This window comes from Pogona vitticeps, chromosome 5, assembly GCF_051106095.1.
Source record: "Pogona vitticeps strain Pit_001003342236 chromosome 5, PviZW2.1, whole genome shotgun sequence".
NCBI classification, from domain to species: Eukaryota; Metazoa; Chordata; class Lepidosauria; order Squamata; family Agamidae; genus Pogona; species Pogona vitticeps.
The window spans coordinates 86,377,765-86,398,535 of record NC_135787.1 but is presented as its reverse complement, the minus strand read 5'-3'; the positions used below and the strand labels follow the sequence as shown (position 1 = coordinate 86,398,535).

Sequence of the window (20,771 nt, the reverse complement as noted above, 5' to 3'; positions counted from 1 at the left end):
CTAGCCACTCCTGGCAGAAGGAGGGAAAATGACTCTGCCTGCAAGGCTGATGACTGGCTAGCCAACTGGGTGCTCTGGACCAACTGGAAGGAACACCAGGGCTGGCAGTGGTGGCAGACGTGTGAGGGGATGGTCTCATTAACTCTAGCTGTGCGGGGATATTTGTATACCCCCATCTCTAATTGATATCTGTTGTTTCTGCTGAGGTCATGAATATTCATATTCTATTTGCATGGACCAATGAAAGTGCTGAAGAGGTGGAGTCATGAGATATAAGATTCTCTTCAGGAGGAGGAGGGGAGATTGGAGTTTTAGAGAGTGAGAGATTGGGAGTGTTGAAGTTTGAGATAGAGAGAGAGAGAGAGAATTGGCTGTTTGAGGGTGGATGAAGTGGGTAAGAATTAAAGACATTGATTATACCTTCATCACCTGTAACAATAAGCAACATCTATTTGTTTCTTTTTAAAATGACACATTGCCTGGACCTCTGTGATTAATAATAAACAATGTTGATGTAATCAACTGTTGGCAGCGACACGACATGTAGTTTGTCCCTTTGATTGGTGAAACAACCAAGGGACAGGCGGGACTGTGACAATATCCTTTTCCGCCATCACTTGTAAGCAGTATAACAGTTCCTAGGAGGGTATCAGGACCTTGATTCTGCTTGCAAATGAAGGACCCAAGGATGACTTTCCCACACACTCTTTGTGGCAGGATTCCCACAGTTTGCTGCACAAGCAAACTTGAGGGCAACCGATGTTCTCTGTGAAGAGTGTTCCACACTTCTAACATAAGGGACTAATTTATAAAAATCAGCTTGCTTTAAAGTTTCATTTGCTTTTGACAAGAATAATTTGGGTAATAATTTAGGAGAAATGGGCTTAAATTACAAAAAGTTGTAAGCACTCCCTTTTGCAATTTTAAACATACAGTATGTGATAATTAAATGTTGAAGCACTCCTGTGCATCAATTACAGACCCAGTTTTATTTTTAAAAATGACAGAATTATGCTCCTGGGAGGTGTAGATCATCAAAATTACCTGGTCCTGTCTTTCAAAAGGTGATATCTCCAGAAAAAGCACTAGAAGTCAATATTATTAAAATCCAGAAATCTAAAATAAAATAAGTGAAGGCAACTTGGCACTTCTGCATGCAGTTTAAAGAATGAATTCATTGAACATTGTATTTTTCTAGGCTATGAAAGACATCTGCTGAATTTTCAGCTAGGCTACTGTGACTGAACACTGAGTATATTATTTAGAAATCATCTGTTTCTCTTAAAACACCAATTGGCTTTCAGCAATTATTAGTACAGTTGTGCACAAATACCTTTTTGCAATTTTGTAATTTATTTAATGGAATCTTTTCACCAAATTTCTCCAAAAGAAAGAGAAGTTCCCCAGCAGGGTCTTAGAGGTGAGATCACCCTTAGTGGTGATTATTACAAAGCCCCCCCCCCCCCGGTCAAATAATGTTTGCTTTTTGCAATGGCTTTGCAATTTGCTTCCTTCACATTATTCTAGGGCACAGTGGTGGTGGTGACATTTTTTAAAACAGTCCTGCAAAGGGGCCTTTTATTTCTAGGGGAATAGGAAAAATAAAGGTTTATCTTTAAAAAAGTTTTCTAAGAAATTTTGGCTCAGTACTTACCAAGCAGCAATGTGATTTTAAAACCCAGTTTCCCCCTGCAAATCCTTCCAGAAGTTAAATGTTTCAGGGGGTGTGGCAGGTAAGTTATCTCTACTCCAGATGGTTATAATGCAGTTCCCCGGTAAGCCCTGTAGCAAGAATAGGAAGTGCAGTGTATTTGCAGTGTTGTGTCTCCAGCAAAAAAAAAAAAAAAGTAGAGCTGGTACTGGGCCGTAATTTGTCCTCCAGTTACACCTCCCCCCTTTTATTTCCTCAAGAAATAGTCTTCCCTTTCTATGCCCCATTGCCAGGGCCTTTTGAAACCCATTTTGGTGGTATTTCTGAACTTACTGTTGGACATGCGTGCTCCTCCCTTTCTCCACACCTTCTTCCTATTTTTTGTCCTTTGGCTCTTGTGCAAACTGATAGCACAGCAGATTTGCTGACAGATCCTTCTGCCAGTAGATCTCCTTCCAAGTGTGCCATTAGTGACTGAGAAGATTATGAGCAATTTAATGTTGGGCGAATAAGAGAGTGTCCCCATAATGAATTTGCAATTCAGTAGACATTTCTCTCTAGCAAATACAGGTTTACAGAGCAAGTCTGTGACCCAAATACTTGATTAGTCTCTCAACAAAGCTGGGGGGGGGAAGGATGAGTGGGAGAGACACTGTGTTAAATAAATCTTTCTTCTTCAAAAGTTACCAAGCAGCAACATGATTTAAAAACCCAGTTTCCCCCCTGCAAATCCTTTTTGCTTTTGCTTTCTGAATTTACCAGGTACTAATCAAAACCTCCAAAGCTAGGTGGAATCTCACATATTCCTCTATATTATGTAAACCAGAAAAGGGCATATTGCTTAGATGAGAGTATACCATAAAAAGGGAGCAGGAGGTATACTATTGTAAGGAGACCTGTAAGATACAGAAATTGATTCTACAGAGATTACCTACTTTAGCATAGAAAATCACAGCTGGTGTAAGCCCATTTGAATCAATGGAATTCATGGAGAAGTTGATTCACCAAATGCCCACTGATTCAGTGGGTCTATTCTCATGCAGCTTACTCTGCTAAGCAGTAGGGTTTTGGCCATTGTAATCCTGCTTCTTATTTGGACAGGAAAGAAATGGCAATAGAGAATGGCAAAGGACCTTTGGTAGTATGGGACAAGGATGTGTCAAGATTTGGGATGTGAGAGATGGCTCTGAGACAAATCAGTCTTCCAGGTTGTCAGCAAAGATACTCACAGAGACAGTAGGTTCCTTCACCTGGAGTGTATTTACAGACTATGTACAATAAAACTATGTATATCAGACTCAATAATACACTTTCAGCAAATGAATGGGCAGCCCTTCATGCATCAACTCTCCAACACAACACTGCACACATCACCATAGTGTGTGGCACCTATATAGTTCGAACAACCAATCACATCACCTGATACCTTCTCCCAGACTTTACCTCATGTCCAATACACATTTCATGTGTCACCCCATGGATTGCATCAGCTTCATGTGCTGACTCTGTGGCTGCACACCTGTTTTATGATGGATGCCTGTTAGCAAACATTGGTTCATACACTACAGAGTAAATTCCATATTGTGGGTCATAATATCCCGACAGGATGGTGTAGTCAGAGGTAGTGGCTTATAGAATTGCTTAAATTGTTCAGTTAACTTGCTTAGGTCATGAACAGCTCATATAAAGAACTGATCATCTCACTCTGTGCTTATCAGGAGTAAATGTGATAATTTGTTTATGGGAGGAAGAGGAAAAGAAGAGAATTTTAACAGTTGAAATGGATTGTCTTATGTTCCCTTATACAGTACCAATATATTACAATATAATGGGTGATGTTATAATTAGAAACAAGCATACACCTTATATATATAATCTTGTCTCCTCCCAGAAGGAGGAGAAAAGGAGATGTAGGAAGAAGAATGTCATGATTCGACACACTCTTGAAGTGATGTACATTTTAAAAACCACTATACTGGTAACATAACAGCACACATGCATATCCTCAGTTCAGCCGGTGCTGGTTTCCGTAAAGGTATATCAGCACCACACATATACACCAACAGAAAAATTCCCCCAACAGTTAATTCTGCTGACTGTTTCTTTCCTTTTGGCATGCCCCTTTGAAACTTAGGACTGAAAGGGATGCTATAGATAACTTGTAGTGAGAGCTACAATTTCATTAGTGTTGGAAAGCTATGGGTTTGTGTGTGTTATGTCTGAAATTGCAATCAGTGCTCACACAGGAGCTAGCTAAACCATATGTGAAGAGAAATGAGGTAATTGTTGCATGTGTTACTTGAAAGTAAGGTAAAAGAGTAATGGATGGTTGATGGGAAGTGGTGATCCCATATGGAATCATTCTCAGTTGTGAATCATTATGTAGTTTGCAAAATTATGGTTCAGATTTTTGATGTTCTGTTGATAGTTGCAATTCTAAAAGAGGTAGCCATGTTAGTCTGTGCTAGCAGATCTGAACAAAAACAAAATAAAAATAAAAATTAAAGTAGATTTAAAATGTTGCAACATCTTGCAGATTAACTGCTGCATTTTATGCCCACTTCCTCAGACATAATAGTGGAACTACATGGTAAATATTTATTCATTTATAAATATTTACTATCAACAACTTGTTCCCAGGAAACAGTCTTTTTGTTTTGGGGACTTTCATAAATATTTACCACGTAGTCTCACTCTTATGTCTGATGAAATGGACATAATGTCCATAAACGTTCACATTTAAATATAGCAGTTAGTCTTTAAGGTGCCACTATGTTTTTGTATTCTTTATTTTTCTTTTGTTTTTCACCTGATATGCATTCTGATACTGTGTGAAGTACCTTTCCATGCTATTTTTCTATAAAAATGCTTTTCAAAGATGTATAAATCTGACAACAAACAGTAATCATGGTGCTTTACTTTTGCACGTCTCTCCTCCCCCTCATCCTGAACATAGCTGCCTACATCACCTACAGACACAACCCTTCCCCGTCTTTACAAGAACTTGTCACAACTAGCTGTGACAAACCCAGACCTACTGGGATCTGCCACACGTTAACTAAGCTGCCACCAACCATTCCCTATAAGAAGTCACACAGACCAGGGATGGATTTTCAACAAATAAAAGAATAAGGTTTATTTAATAACACACAGGGAAAAATAAAACGATCAGGTGAATAAGAGATAAAGTAACGTGGCTTATTCTCATTCATACATGCATACAGTTTGGTTCACACAGAACCCTTAACTTGAAGCACAGACCCTGAACCTATCAGTTCTGGCTAACCAACAGACACCTGAACCTATCAGGTTGGTACTCTGACACACAGTAGTACCCTGTCTGACACACAGACTCCCACACCAGCTTCTTCTTCCCAGCTGCTGCTTCTTCACATCCCAGCGTCTCCCACTTCACCACACAGGCTTCACATTTATATACAGTACAGCCCCTCCTCCTGATGTCCCGCCTTCCACTCCCCATAGGATGGAACTTTCCCTCCAAACCCATGACAGACAGGTAACATCAGTGCTGTATGTAACACCTCCCCTCTTTATAAGTTGTTTTGTAGGGGGAAAGCTAAGGTGCTTTTTCCCAAAAAAACAACCTGGATAAAACACACAACAACAGTTATACATACCATATCATACTTACTTATACTTACATTCTAAGTTAACCATAGCAATTAGGCATTTAAACATTTACCATATACATTACATCAATTTACCTTTATTCATACAAACCAAGTTCAAAAAACAGGTACATTTAACTTTTTGTCATCAATATATATACATAGTCCATGTTTCTTTCGCCGTCTTCATTCTTCAGGTCTTCTTGACAAGGCGTCAGCAACACAGTTCACTGACCCTCTGACCACCTTTACTTCAAAGTCATAGTCCTGCAGATTTAAAGCCCACCTCATAAGTTTGCTATTGTGGGTTTTCATTGTCTTTAACCATTGCAGTGGTGAATGGTCAGTGCACAGAACAAAATGTCTTCCCCAGATGTAAGGCTTGGCCTTCTGGATCGCGTAGACTATGGCCAAACACTCCTTCTCCACGGTTGCCAAATGTCTCTCACCTTTTTGAAGTTTCCTACTCAGGTAGGACACTGGATGCTGGTCACCATTCTCATCCTCCTGGCACAGAACTGCTCCTACCCCGCTGTTAGACGCATCGGTGTAGATGATGAACTCCCGGTCGAAGTCTGGAGCACGCAGCACTGGATACTGGACGAGCGCCTCCTTCAACCTCTGGAACGCCGCCTCACAGTCGCTGGTCCACGGGATGCGGTCATCAGTCTTCTTCCTCGTTAGATCGGTCAGCGGAGCCGCAATCTCGCTAAACCTCGGGATGAACTTTCTGTAGTAGCCCACCAACCCAAGAAATGATTTGACCTTTTTCTTGGTGTTGGGTCTAGGCCAATCACGAACAGCTTCTATTTTGGCCTCCAGGGGTTTTATCACTCCTCCCCCTACCATGTGACCCAAGTATTTTACTTCTGGGCTACCCAGCTGCAGTTTGTTCCCTCTGCAAGGCCTAGGCCAAAGCACTTCCTCCCCTGGGTTTAAGTGCCTCTCCCTGCCTTCCTGGTCATCCCAAGCTTTCTTTCTGACCTTTTGAGCTTGCAGGGTCTCTGCTGCTAGCTCTAGGTTTCTCTTTAGGTCCTTCCTCAAAGAGTCTCTATCTGTCACAACGTCTTGTGGGTCATCCTGGGTGATCTGCTCCCAATTTTGTTTGATTAAATCAAGGGGCCCTTTCACCCTTCTCCCAAATAAAAGTTCAAATGGACTGAACCCGGTACTGGCTTGTGGCACTGATCGATAAGCAAACAAAAGGGATTGCAGCTTCTGGTCCCAATTGTTTGGATTCTCTGCCAAGTAAGCCCTAATCATGCGCATCAGAGTCCCATTGAACTTCTCAGTTAACCCATTACTTTCAGGATGATATGCAGTGGTTTCCTTGTGTTTAATTCCACAGATTTGCCATAAGCGTTTCATGAGCTTTGATGTGAACGATGCGCCCAAATCTGTGATTATTTCTGAGGCAAATCCCATCCTGGACATATACCCCACCAAGGCATCTGCCACTGTGTTAGTTTCAATGTTAGTCAAGGGTATGGCTTCAGGGTATCTTGTGGCATGGTCCACAATGGTGAGAATGAACCTGTTCCCCCTCTTTGTGGCCTTGGGCAAAGGTCCCACAATATCCACCCCTATGCATTTGAATGGAGTGTCAATCACAGGCAAAGGGCACAACTTTGCTTTGGTCCTGTCGCGGCTATTCCCCTGCCTTTGACACACATCACATTGTTTACAGAACTCCCTGATCTGCTTCCCTATGTCAGGCCAGTAAAAATTCTGTGTGATTCTCTGCTGTGTTTTGTTCACCCCTAAGTGCGCAGCAAACATGTCAGAGTGCCCCCTTTGTAAGATCATGGGGCGATACTTTTCAGGTACCACTAGCTGACTCCTGATCCCATCTCCCCCTTTTGAGATATTCCTCAGGGTCTCTCTATACAAAATCCCCTTTTTCTCCAGAAATCTCACTGGGGTTTCAGGTGTTAGCTGGGCGTCAGTCACCTGTTCAAAACACTTTTGGAGAGTGGCGTCTGCCTTTTGCTCTTGTCCAAATCGGCTGTCTGTGGTTAAGGTTTCCACCACAGCTTCTGAACTCCCCTCTGCTTCCGTCACGGGCTCATCATTACCCCCCTGAACTGTCCCCGTGGTGGTTTGTGAACGTGTAATCACTAGCACCCGTTTCACATGTTCAGCCAGGTCATTTCCCACGAGCACGGCTGCTGGCAGAGTCGATGAAATTGCTAGCTGCCAAACTCCCCTCCAGCCTTGAAAGTTGACAGGTACCTCCGCGACTGGCAGTGAGATTATCTGCCCCTCAATCCCTGCTACCTTTATGCTCTCATTCGGGATTATATATTCCCTAGGAATAATATCTGGATGGCACAGGGTCACCTGAGAACAAGTGTCCCGCAGCCCCCGATACTGACGGTCAAGTATTCCTACGTCCACCCCTGCTGTCTCAAACAACTGAGAATCTGTTCTCACGAGCAAGCATCGCTTGACCTCCGCAAGAGGACCACCTTCCTCAGCCTGATCAGCAGATACAGCCGTTCCAGACTGAGCAGCCATGGCAACAGGCTCCCTCAGTGACAATGAGCCTTGCTCTCTCTGGACACAGAACACAGCTTTTGGCTTGGTTCCACTAGAATCCTGAGGCACCATTCCTTTTAGCTGCTTTAATTTCTCACACTCTGAGATTAGATGGCCCTTTCCCTGACAGAAATAACATTTTCTGGTGTATTTTGATTCTCTCTCATCTTGTTTTGGTTTTCCCTCCAAAATCTGAGGTCTTGGTTTCATGTCTGAGGGCTTCCCTTCACCATGGGCCCCTCCCCCTTGCTGGCTTTTCCCTGGTCCCTGAGAGTACTTGCTGTAGGGTTCTTTGGGTTTACCTACAGATTTCCCCTCACCCAAGGGCTTTCTTATTTGCGAAATAAAATCTGCAATCTCGGCTGCTTCTGCCACAGATTTTGGTTTCCTTTCCCTCACCTGGAATTTCAATTCCCCATGCAGGACTGAATAGAACTGTTCCAGTGCTATCAAGTCTTTAAGCTGCTCGTAGGTCTCTGTCCCCTCCTGAGATAGCCATTTCTCAAGCAGCCTCACCAATTGGGCCCCCACTTGGGTAAAAGTCTGCTCTGGCTTCTTGGTGATTGACCTAAATCTTTGCCTCAGCTGTTCCGCATTTATCCCATGTCTTGCAAACACCAGTTTTTTAAACTCTGCAAAATCTTTCATCAGTTCCTCAGGCATCTCGGCATAGACCTCAGCCAGGCTACCACTGATTAAAGATCGCATGATGGTCATCTTCTCAGTTTCCCTCACTGAGAAGTCCACAAACGCTCTTTCCACTAAGGAAAAGAACACCTCAGGACAATCTCCCTTGTGGTACACAGGGAATTTCTTCAGGTCAGCTTTAGACAATTGGCCTCCCTCAGAATCCCTATTGTTATTATTGTTCTGGTTCATCAGTTCCAGTTTTCTTAGCTCAAACGCCATTTTCTCTCTCTCCATTCTTTCTTCTCTTTCCATTCTCTCAATCTCAAATTGCCTTCTTTCTCTCTCTAATCTTTCCTCCTTTTCCATTCTCTCTCTCTCTAATCTTTCCTCCATTTCCCTCACCCTCAGTTCATGCTGTTGGGCTAGGAGTAATTTTCTGAGTTCTGGGTTCTGCTCTCCTGTGCTGTCACCCTGCACTGAGCCAAATTCATCCTCAGAACCTTGGTCAATCTGGGGGTCTTTCACTTCACCCATTTCTGCCATCTGGCTTCGAGTCAAGGGCATACTCCCCCCTCAGAACAGGCTGCTTTAAAAGTCAAGCCTCAAAATAAAACGACCACTTTTTTTCTCTTTTGCCTCAGAAGCAGCTTTCCCTATAGAATGCTGCTGTCCTTCAGCACTTAACTTGCAACTGTAGCGATTTAGAGTCTACCCCCCTCTGCTGGGCCTCTCAGCAGGCAGGCTAGATCACTGTTACTACACAGTTTTGCCTCAGCTTTTTTTCCCGCCAAAAACAGGCTGCCTCAGAGCACTCTAATCTAGTCTCCCCAGTTGGCACGTTCTTCCACTAGCGCACCTCCCCGTGAGGTACACCTAGAAGATTACCTACGCGCCTCAGATTGTCCCTGACTAGACCCCCCTTGCTCTGGGCACACTTGCCAAGGCTTTGCTGGACCGCTGGACAACTGGACCAGTCGTATCCCACACGCTGGACACCAATCAATGTGACAAACCCAGACCTACTGGGATCTGCCACACGTTAACTAAGCTGCCACCAACCATTCCCTATAAGAAGTCACACAGACCAGGGATGGATTTTCAACAAATAAAAGAATAAGGTTTATTTAATAACACACAGGGAAAAATAAAACGATCAGGTGAATAAGAGATAAAGTAACGTGGCTTATTCTCATTCATACATGCATACAGTTTGGTTCACACAGAACCCTTAACTTGAAGCACAGACCCTGAACCTATCAGTTCTGGCTAACCAACAGACACCTGAACCTATCAGGTTGGTACTCTGACACACAGTAGTACCCTGTCTGACACACAGACTCCCACACCAGCTTCTTCTTCCCAGCTGCTGCTTCTTCACATCCCAGCGTCTCCCACTTCACCACACAGGCTTCACATTTATATACAGTACAGCCCCTCCTCCTGATGTCCCGCCTTCCACTCCCCATAGGATGGAACTTTCCCTCCAAACCCATGACAGACAGGTAACATCAGTGCTGTATGTAACACTAGCCACATGAGGAAATTGTTTGAATTATTCCAGCTTGAAAAAACAGAAAAAAGAGTGAGAATGAAATATTTGGGGAGCAAAAAGGGCTGGACCAATTCAATTCAGCCTTTGCATTGTGCAGTCAATTAAAAAAATACTCTGAATTCACCTGTTTTAAAAGCAGAGAGAAATCCCACAGTATTTGACCATGTAGTCACACTCAGTCTTTTGTGCTTGAGAAATCACATTTCAAAGGAATTCTGCACTTAACGTGAAAGATAAATCACAAAGTAAAGCAAGCTAATTTGCACATTTCACCAAGCAAAAGGAGCTCATGCTGTGACACTTGCACACAATCACCCTAAAAGGATTTTTTTTCTGTTCTGCATGTTTGTTTCTGTTCTCAGTGAGGCAGAGAGTAAAGTCTCCCTCAAGACACCTTCTTCAATCTGAACATGGAACTTCAGAGGAGACCTAATAGAAGCTTGGCAGAAACAATAAATAATGAGAAGATCCAAGATGGTGATGTGAGCACAGCTATATTCAGCTGCTGTTGCTCTGCTTTGCCCTGCCTACCCAAAGTAGGGACATGGTGGCACTGCGGGCTAAACCGCAGAAGCCTGCGCTGCAAGGTCAGAAGACCAGCAGTCGTAAGATCGAATCCATGTGACGGAGTGAGCTCCCGTCGCTTTGTCCCAGCTCCTCGCCAACCTAGCAGCTCAAAAGCATGTAAATGCGAGTAGATAAATAGGTACCACCTCGGTGGGAAGTAGATAAATAGGTACCACCTCAGTGTTCTATAATCACATTGGCCACGTGACAACGGAAACTGTCTTCGGACAAGCGCTGGCTCTACGGCTGGAAAACGGGATGAGCACCGCCCCCTAAAGTCGGACACGACTAGACTAAGAATGTCAAGGGGAACCTTTACCTTTACCCAAAGGATATATTAGAGCCACTTCTTTCCTCTTTCTGCAGAGAATTGTATTTGAAGAACATGGAGAGGGGGGGAAAAGATCAAGAGGAGATCTAGCTCCCATTCTCCACAAAAACTTGTCAAACAAATATGGCTTGATGACCTGATCTCTCAAAAGGACTTGGTAAGTGGTGTTCCTGTTATTCTGTGCTCAAATAAATATGAGGTTCTCTGGTTAGAATCAGAAACCCAAAATCCAGCAGATGACATTTCTCCTTTAAATGAAGAATCATCATCAGGAGTGGAGTCTGCTAGCCCCCAACTGACACTGTACAACCCAGCCAGAAAGTCCCCTGAGAAAGCAGAAGCTAATCATGACTATGAAGAGGAAGCTTGGCAGAAAAAGAAAGTTCTACTGTATCTGTCAAGTTTCTATCACGGTTTCCTCTGACATTCCATGTTCAGATTCCAAACTGACATGGCCACTAGAGCAGGTGAGCACTTTACCACACACAGACACACCCTGTTCTCAACTACACAGTACTGCACTTTTGCTGTGAAAGCAATCCTTCCTAATACTGTTGAGACCAGGATGGGACAATCAACAACCCAAAGCTTTCTCTCCATCACTTTGCTAGTATGAATAGCTGTATTATCAACAAAATATGCATATGTAAATAACAAAGCTTCATTGATATAACTTAGCCGCCCAGAGCGGTATGTTATACCAGATGGGTGGGATATAAATAAATAAATAAATAAATAAATAAATAAATAGCTGAGTCCTCAATCACATGAGAAAAGAAACCCAGAGGTCATATGGTGTGTGTGTGTGTGTGTGTGTGTGTGTGTGTGTGTGTGTGTGTGTGTGTGTGTGTGTGTGTGTGTGTGTGTGTGTGTGTGTGTGTGTGTGTGTGTGTGTGTGTGTGTGTGTGTGTGTGTGTAGCATTCACATTATTTTAAACTGTATCTGTTTCTTTCTTTCTATTTGAACCATTCTAGCAGGCAACACAGCTCTTTAATTTTCTGTCAATTCATTTTCTCTTCTGTTTCTTCGGGCAATCAGCCCCCCATCCTCTTTTTTGTTCATTACCCAAAGTGATATTTGATAAAGTGATGTCTTCTCTCCCCCTCCCCCTTTCCTTTCCCTTCTTTACTCACTTTCCTTGCATATCTCTCCCTCTTTCTTGGCTTTCTCTCCCCCCCCTTTTTTTTCTGAACAACATTAGAAGGAGGAGGCAGATTTTGAAAGAGTTGCAAGGTATTGTGAAGAACAGGTTTTTTTTTTTTTAAAAAAAAGCAATACTCCTTTCTTTACAATTCAAAGCCCTCTCAAACCCTCTCTCACTTTCAAGGGAGGGTGGAATGCTGTTTCCTTCTGAGCAATGTATTCATGGTTATGTGTGGTTGTGTGTGTGTGTGTGTGTGTGTGTGTGTGTGTGTGTGTGTGTGTGTGTGTGTGTGTGTGTGTGTGTGTGGTGGCGGCAGTGACAGCACAGCCACCAGCAGCTGCTACTAGCAATTTAGCGATATCTCTTATTGTTTTTTTAAAGAGTACAAGTGCAATGGCTATGAAGTGGCTACACATCCAGAAACCCAACCCCTTTGCAAAGGAAATAAATCAACAGCAATGTTCACACACAGAGAAATGATAAGGAATGAAGCGATTCACCATTGGTACAATTTAAAACAACCCTCCCAACAAGGGGAAAATAAGCTGCTTACCAGGGCAAAGGAATCCATGTGAATGGAAAATTATGAAACCATCTAAATAATGGCCAAATTGGTATATGTGGGAGTTTTTTGGCAGGTATGATCAAGCCCTGAATTGTGAGGGGGGAAGGAAAGAGATGGAATTTCAGAGATAAAATATAAATATACTGTATATTTGTATACCAGTGTGGATATGATGATGGATGAGGACTCCAGAGGCCTGGGTTCTAATCCTGACTCAGCCATGGAAACTTACTGGGGGTGTGGAAGTGATTAAACCACTTCTTAAACATCTCACTTATCTTGAAAGCTCTATTAGGGTTGTTGTAAGTATAAGTTTGGGAAGCTACAAATATTTTTACTCTAACCTTCAAGTGATGCTTCAGTAAGGTTTCTGCATCTTGGAAGGCACTCTCAGGATTTGAACCCCCACCTCCAAACATATTATAGTTACTGTAATTATGACAATTTTGCTCTCAAAGCGCGGACTTCAAACAATTAGCTTTGCTAAATCTGTCTCTTCCTTTTTCAGAAAATTAGCAGTCCATAAATACTTGCCATACTTAACAGCATATGCTATCTCTGTGACACTGTACAATAGGTCAGTAACTTTTAAAAAGAAGATTTAAAGTTTATATGTAAAGCATATCTAAACATGGGTTGCGGAAATGCTTTTAGACACAGATGGTGAATTTTGTGAAATGCATCTCACCGACTGCCACAATGTGACAGCTGAAAGATTGCTTTAGTCTTGCTAGCTTAGTTTGGCAACATCACCTAGATTGATGTTCAGAATGTTCATAGCTTAAAGGATTGTTTTATATTTTATTGATGAAGTGGAAATTAATTAAAACTCTTAATACAATCAGAGGAAGCAGGACAAGCTGTAGAGCTTGGAAAAAATTACTCTTTGAAAACTAACATCTCCAATTACCACACCCGCCCACCTCCAGTCAGCAATGCCATTACATTAGAGAGGAAGGCTATTGGAAACTGTGAGTTCCAGTTCCAGAAAGGGAACTTTCCCGCCAGAAAGTAAACTTTCTTGCTGGAACAAACAACAATGGTCCCCTCTTATCCCGGGTGCCTGTTTCTGAGAAACCTGGTCACTTTTATTCCTTTTCTCTTCTGCCTCATTCCAATATCCTTCTTGGTGTCACCACAGTAGCAGTAGCTAGGACAGTGGTCAGGGAACAGGGGTAAATTACCCCAAATGGGGTTAAAATGAAAATCCTGGGGGTAATGAGGACGCAACCCTAACCCCCTTCCCTCCTCCTCCTCCTCCTCTGCCCGGATCACCCCCTTCCCACCCCCTTCTCCAGCCCAGCTGCAACTGAACCATGGTGGATGGTGGCTGGCAGCTGAGGCAGTGGCGGGGCTGGCCATGGCAGAGGGCAAGGTGGGGGCGAGTGGCTGGAGCACTCCAGCCAGGAGGAGCCTCTCCTTCCAGTGCCTGGAGAGGTGGATCACGGCAGAGGGGGGAGGGTGGGCCAGGCTCAGCCTCCTGGTGCTGGGACCAGGCGGCCTGGGCCAGGCTCAGCCTCCTGATGCTGGGACGCCACCCCATGCCCCTACCCCAGAGCAGCCCATTGGGCAGCAGCGGCGCTCGCCCAGCTGCACAGCTTCCTTCAGTGGTGCCTCCATGCTCACTGGCCGGGCCTGGCAGAGCTTCTTGCCCTCCGTGTGGCATCTATCATGCTGCTTCAACGTTGCCAATGCACCAGAGCCAGTGCCAAAGCGGGAGGTAGCGTCAGGTGCTCCCGGAGGGCGAGCCACCTGCTGCTCTTTGACGGCCACCCACCAGCAGAGAAAGGGAGCTGGCCCCGCAGGGCCAAGAACTGAGCACGTCCAGGGCAGCAAGGCTTCGGTGGCGGCGCTTGACTGGCCACGTGTGACCAAGATTCTTCCTTTCAAATCAAGGGGGTAATGTCGGCGAATATAAATTTTTTAGGGGGTAAAAAGTAAAAAAGTTCCCTGACCCCTGTGCTAGGACAAGAAAAAGGGCCTTTCTGGCTGTGATGCACAAAGTATGGAATAGCCTTTTAAGGAGGTTAGTTTAGCCTCTTCACTGTCTGCTTTTACCCAGGGATTTGAGGTTTAAATTGGTTTTAGTCTGCTGCTTTCATGTTGCCTCTTGATGTCCACATTTATAAATGGAAGCTAACTAGCTGAATACTCAAATCAAGCTATAGGAGAACAAATTATATGAACAATAGAAGTCAGTGCTGGTTTATGCAAGGTTTACGCTCAAGGTCTGGGACAGCTTGTTCTCCTGAATACATCTCTGCAGTCGTAGTGGAAAGTAGTAATACTACCTAGCATTCATCAAATCCACTTTTGACAGGTGTGCCGCCCCTACGAGGTGGGACAGAGGGTCAAGAATTGACCCAAGGCCCTCCTCCTGGGTGGTTGGGGCTTTAAGGTAATGTGGGGGGTTGTTGAGGTCACCATGGACCTATAGGAGGGGTTCATAGATGTCAGGGTTCCCCATGACCAGAGCATGGCCTCAGGATTGGCCCCCGAAGTGGCATGTCACCCCCGCAGCCCTGTAGGTCAATGGGGAGAGGTTGGAGGGGTTTGGCTAGAAAAGGGGTGGCCGTAGGGCAGAAGATGGAGGACAAGGAAAACCTGTTCTCTGGGACAAGCCAAAAGGCTCTGGTGAAAGCAAAAAGGTGCTTGCGCCCCCAAGGTTACTACTATGGGCCTGTAGTTTTTTCCAAGCCCCTGTGCCCCTTAAGGCCCCCTGCAAGTCTCAGGGGAATACTGCCTGAAGGCCCAGAAGATCTAAGAAGAAAATCTTCTTAGATTTCTTCTGCAGACAAATACAAATATCTGCAGAAGACATATTCGTATTTACCACAAAGCCAAAGCAGAAGCTGAAAAGCACAAGAAACCAGCCTACACCTTGATGTGGGGTGATGAGAAGGATGATGGGCTTAAATGAGATTGTGGGCAATTGTCAAAAAGAGATTTACAGAAGCCAACTGGTGATGTCCTGAAATCAGCAGAGGATGTGGATGGCTGTGTGCTGGCGAAATAGGGCTTTGTGGCTGATGCCGACAGCCCTGAGGATCAGATGTGGAAGACGTTCAGATGAAGGCTTTGAGACTGATGCAGAGTCATCCAGGTAAGAGCATTTTCTAAAAGCTATAGCTATAGGGTATGTTAGGGGTTTTAAGGTCTTTTAAAAACCTTACTAAAGGTTTGTTTCATTCTCACTCACGGAAGGCTTGGAATGATGAGGATGATGGGATTGAGTGCAATTGTGGACATGGGCCGAACGGTACTGAACTGAAATCAGCAGACAATGTGGTTTCAATCTCACCCACCAGAGAAGGCTTGGGCTGCTGAGGACGAGAAACTGCCCTGCATGAATATACAGCCTGTAAATCTAGCCTGTGTTGCATGTGTTTCTACATATACACCTTGTAAAGCTAAACTGTATGTCATGTGCTTCTGCTATCCCTGAGGCTTAGATGTTTGCTTTACAATACCCTTGTAATATACTGTCTTTTAATAAAGAGCCTTTATTGTACCATACCTTGTTCATATTTGTGCTAATGGCTGAGATGGCTGCACAGGGGAAAATACTACACAATATCTATTATACACCCTCAGCAATGGGGAGTTTTGGTTGTCTGAAGCCTCTATTTAGGGAAGCCAAAAAGCAGGTCAAAACATTGAAGGTAGGGGATGTTTCTCAATGCTTTCTGATCAGGATGATATACATTGCATAGACCTGCTAGAGTTCATTTAAAAAGAAATAAGACCATTGTCTCCAAAGTAGATGCTCAATGGCAGGCAGATTTGGTCGATATGCAACAATTTGCTTGGTACAACAAGGGTTGCAAGTATTTCTGGTATGCAACAACATCCTTTCTAAGCACAGCTGGGCAAAAGTTCTCAAAGGCAAAGCTATATATGCCTGCAAAAGGCAAGAAGACATGAACCCTCTTTCCAACATATTTCATTTTCTCTCTTTCATTTTCTCTTTCAACATATGCACACATGCTAGATATAAAGGATATTCATCTATGGTGAGAAAGTTTAGTGAGGAATATCCAAATCACTTGTTGTAGCAGTGGCTTCATGAAATTGTGCAGGAGTAACTCTAGCTATTTTTCTCTTTGCAAAACTTAGCACAGATAAAACTGGCATAAAAGGATAGGCTGACTGCTCCCAAACACACAGGCCTGCCACCTCCCTGTGCCCCCCGCGCCCCCCACGGCAAAGCGGGGCTTTCAGAGGTGCATTTTCACTGCTGAAAAAAGCCCCAGGAGGCTTCCAAAAGTGACGGGAGGGGTGGCAGGGTGGTGGGGGGTGGAGGGCCTGCCTCTACCACACCCCCACCCACCCCCACCCCGGCAAAGCGCCACTTTCAAATACAAACTGTAATGCAGGGAAGCTGGCAAAACGGCCGTCCGCTGTGTTTTGGCCCGGATTCCTCGCTTACTGGGCAGCGAAAATGGCGGGCGGATGGAGGATTCCCCGCATAGCGGTGAGTTTTTCCCCAAACGGAGTTTAATGCGTTCCTATGGGTTCCCCCCCCCCACATAGTGATGCTTCTGGATAGCGACGTTAATCCTGGAACGGATTAACGTCGCTATGCGGGGCACCACTGTACTTTGGGAAACAAACTGTTTCTATGATTCTTTATTTTCTTAATAAAAATAATTATAAAATATCACTGAGGACTAGTCTCTTGGAACAGCAGGGTTATAAGTTCAGAGGATTAGAAAACATTACTAATTTGTTACCATTAAGAAGTCCTACCTAGCTGAGCTGTTGTGCGTTCTGGGGAATCACAAAGCTTATGCTTAAGTACAGAATAAAGTGTTCTTTAATGGTTAGGCTTGTCCATGGCACAGATGCTATGTACTGCTGAGGCTTAAGGGCTTACCTCAGTGAAAAGTGGTAGATTTGTGGCCAAAGTGACTCCCTGTCCAGACCCCATAACGTCCTCAGGGAGGCTTGGGCATTACAGTTTGTATTTGAATATGAAATAACCCAATGGGAATGGTAAACCACTTCTGAGAACTCTGTACCTACAAAAGCATAGCAATAGTTATCATACATCACACAATCAACTTGACAGCATGTCCTTAATAAATTTGTTCACATCTAGATTACCTCAACCAGTCAAAAACAACTAGGTCCAGAATATGACCTTCAGAATTTAGAGCAGTATGTGTCTCCACCATATTCTTGTAACAGATGAGTAGCATATTTGCACATTCATTTGTTTGTTTCATTTACATCCTGTCTTCCCTGCAATAAGTTCAAGGTAGCATATGTCACTCCCCTCCTCCTCACTGTTTTCCTCCCAACAAACCTGCTAAGTAGGCAAGGCTGAGAGAAAGAGGAAAAGAGTCACCTTGAGTATCTTGGCTCAGAGGGAACTTGGATGGAAAAGAGTCACCTTGAGTATCTTGGCTCAGAGGGAACTTGGATGGAACATACCTAGTTCAGAGATGTCCTGATGTTGTTAATCTGCCATCCCCATCACTTGCAGCCAGCATAGCCTTCAGTGACAGATGACAGTAGTTGGCTGAATTTGGCTTTTCTTATAATGACAGTTAGGGTGTGGAGATAGGCAAGAAAGATGTGCTCCAGGAGGGGAAAATTGATTTAAATATATAAATCCATATATCTGTATACAATAGATACAAATATCCCAGTTCAGGATGTGGTGAAGTGTAAGAATTTATGTTTCCACTTAGCATGTTGCTAAACCATTTCATACACCTGATGTAGTCCATGGGTTGTTGAAGTTTATACCTTCCAGATGTTTTGGACGTCACCTCCCAGAAGTCTTAGTCAGCATGATGCATGACAAATGATTATACGAGCCATATTCTAAAAGCTTGAAGTGCCAAAGATTTCCCACTCCTGTACTATAGTCTATCATCTCACCCCTAGGGTAGCCTATTCAAAAGCATGCCACAATACTTTTGCTAGTCTTTAAGATGCCACAGGACTCTTCCGTATTGCTTGTGCAGCAAACTAAAACACATTATGTCCTGGAATTCATCGAACGGAGCAATGGAAATGCTCCTGTGCAATACCCACAAATCACACAGTGGAATTAACGCAGGCTTCTCTGTTCCCTGGTATCTGTTTCTTGCCAAGGTCTTTTGGGGAACCTGCGGCAACAAACCATGTGCAGTGCAGATGCCAAAAGACCCAATATGTGTCAGAGATAAATTAGGTTTCAGGCTTCAATGAAGCAAGAGGAATAGTAACCTTGATACATTTTAATCATTTAGGAAATATATCCTTCACCTGAATGGTGCAAAGAGCACTTTTTTCTTAATTTTTTTTTTAACTATCCAAGGAGAATATCAGTTACACAGATGTAGTAAGCTGATTGTTGCTTTCCCATTTTTTAGAATATGGTATACATGGTGAAGGGGACGTTATCATCCAAACACTCTCCAAGGACAACATAAAACTTAAATTTTGGGCATGTGTAAGAGAGATCTGCACAGAACACCATGATTAAAAACAAAGAAATAATTAAACGAAAGCCCTCCTGACTATGTCAGATTTAAATCCTAGATGAACCTGCCTATCCCTCCAGTGGGCATTAAAAAGAGTGCAAAATTATACTCCTTAGAAAAGCAGAATGACAGACAAGCTCTTCATACGTATTACAAACCATGGCTGATCCAGGGAGATCACAGTATGAAAAGGGTACTCTGTAGTTCCTAGTGGATTGCTGTTTGGACCATATGCTGCAGTTTACTGACTGTGGATTTCATAGCCTTGTAATCAGTGTCAACCACATGTTGCCAAAGTCTATTGTCTCACTTATGTTCAGTATCTGCTACAAAGAGGAGATAAAAAAGTGATCCATTAAGAAAGTGGCTCTAAACTTAATCACTAAACACTATCAAAGAATTGTTTAATTATCTAAACTTAACTAGTGGTGGAAAAGAAAAGTTTGAGAGGTCCACATTTTTTGCAGTTTTATCCATTTTGCATCTCCTCAGACTGACAGCAGGATGAAGAGTGTTTTGCCTCAGAAATTGTACATTTCCGAGACTTCTAATGCGTTTTGGCAAATGAAAACCATGCATACATTGTAATCATATGCACAACTAAAAGTGGTATATTTGGAAAAAAAAACACATACAGAAATCATTACTCAATGGGGAATCTGCATAAAATGCCTATAGAGACGTGTAAACTTTGAAAAACACTCATGAAAATCATATGATTTTTTCATACAGGAGTCTCAAACCCTTATAAGATGCTGCAGCTTGGTGAGAATGTTGTTGGAATTCAGATAAATGCAGCAAAAACAAGACATATTTTAAAATCCCTATAACCATCCTACTAATAAATTGTTCACACATAGGCCAAGCATAAACATATGTACTTGGTAATATAACCCATTATTAGGGCTACGAAGTGCCCAATATATAAGAGATGACCAAAATGCCTAAGCTCTTAGAAGTATAGTTAGTGAGGCCAGATGAAAACCTGGTGACTACTGGCTATTTAGTGCAGAGACAGATTGAAAACAGAAAAATAAGGCTGCAGCCTTTTCACGGTTATTTGGAGGTAATTACTGATCTTTGGTGACATAAACTAGTTTCACCTCATTTTAAATTAAAATTATACATTTGCCCTGGCACCTCCTGAACCAAATCAGGAGATACTTGCAACTTTTCTCTCTCTGCTTCCCGCATTGTGGCATCCCACCAGCACATCCACCAGCACATCCACCAACCCATCTTGTATCTCTTTCCTGGCTGCACATACAGTGGGGTCTCGACTTACGAACGGCTCTACATATGAACGTTTCGACTTACGAACCGCTCTCATAGGAATATATGGACTCGACTTACGAACTTAGATTCGAGTTACGAACTCTTCCCCCCCCTTTTTTGAAAGCTAAGTCATCTTAGGTTAAAAGAAAAAAAGAAAAAAATCCCCCTCTAGTGGCAGAAGGCGGAATAGCAGCTTCCCATTAGTTTCTATGGACGAAAAGAGCAGATACGGATTAAATGGTTTTCAATGCATTCCTATGGCAAATGCAGATTCGACTTAAGAACTTTTCGACCTGAGAACTGCCTTCCAATACGGATTAAGTCCGTAAGTCAAGACCCCACTGTATAAGAATTCTACCCCTGGAGGTGGACTTCCAGTAGATGTGGAAAGCAGCTGCTCTCTCTTGAGCTA

The 20,771-nt window shown here is 43.4% G+C and overlaps 1 protein-coding gene across 10 annotated transcripts in view; it reads right to left on the bottom strand.

The window, feature by feature from the left end:
• The window catches only part of KCNIP4 (potassium voltage-gated channel interacting protein 4), a 522,091-nt gene that overhangs the window by 243,926 nt on the left and 257,394 nt on the right, over positions 1–20,771 (bottom strand). The window contains exon 2 of one of the 10 annotated variants that reach the window (XM_078394058.1): positions 1,655–1,782. The exons of 8 other annotated variants lie outside the window; for them this stretch is intronic. The gene's annotated coding sequence lies outside the window, so the exon portion shown is untranslated. Of the gene's footprint in view, positions 1–1,654; positions 2,098–20,771 lie in introns of those variants that run through there. One more of the 10 variants, XM_020780442.3, reaches the window with a different exon arrangement.